Below are 315 nucleotides of genomic sequence, written 5' to 3' on the forward strand. Positions count from 1 at the left end.
TATCTCCCATATATGGGCATGCACTTCCTGAAAAATAGGACAGACACAGAGCGGGAGATCAGAGATTAGACGTACGATTCAGCGGCAGAGATGAGCCAAAACGCGATGAATTATGGATATAAAGTGGATCAATCTTGGATATAACAGTATGGATTTAAAGCCCAAATAGGCTGAAGTTCCAGGCTGGATAGAAAATCCCCTGTAGAGGCTAGAAAGACACGGAAAAGACCGCCGTAAAGCCGAAAAACATCAGGATTTAAACGAAAACAAAAGTGAGTAAATCGCTTGTATCGTTCAAAAGTTATTAAACTATGA

At 40.6% G+C, this 315-nt stretch overlaps 1 long non-coding RNA gene across 1 annotated transcript in view; it reads right to left on the bottom strand.

The window, feature by feature from the left end:
• The window catches only part of LOC116701555 (uncharacterized), a 22358-nt gene that overhangs the window by 10600 nt on the left and 11443 nt on the right, over positions 1–315 (bottom strand). The window lies entirely within an intron of this gene.

Source organism: Etheostoma spectabile, chromosome 14, assembly GCF_008692095.1.
Source record: "Etheostoma spectabile isolate EspeVRDwgs_2016 chromosome 14, UIUC_Espe_1.0, whole genome shotgun sequence".
NCBI classification, from domain to species: domain Eukaryota; kingdom Metazoa; phylum Chordata; class Actinopteri; order Perciformes; family Percidae; genus Etheostoma; species Etheostoma spectabile.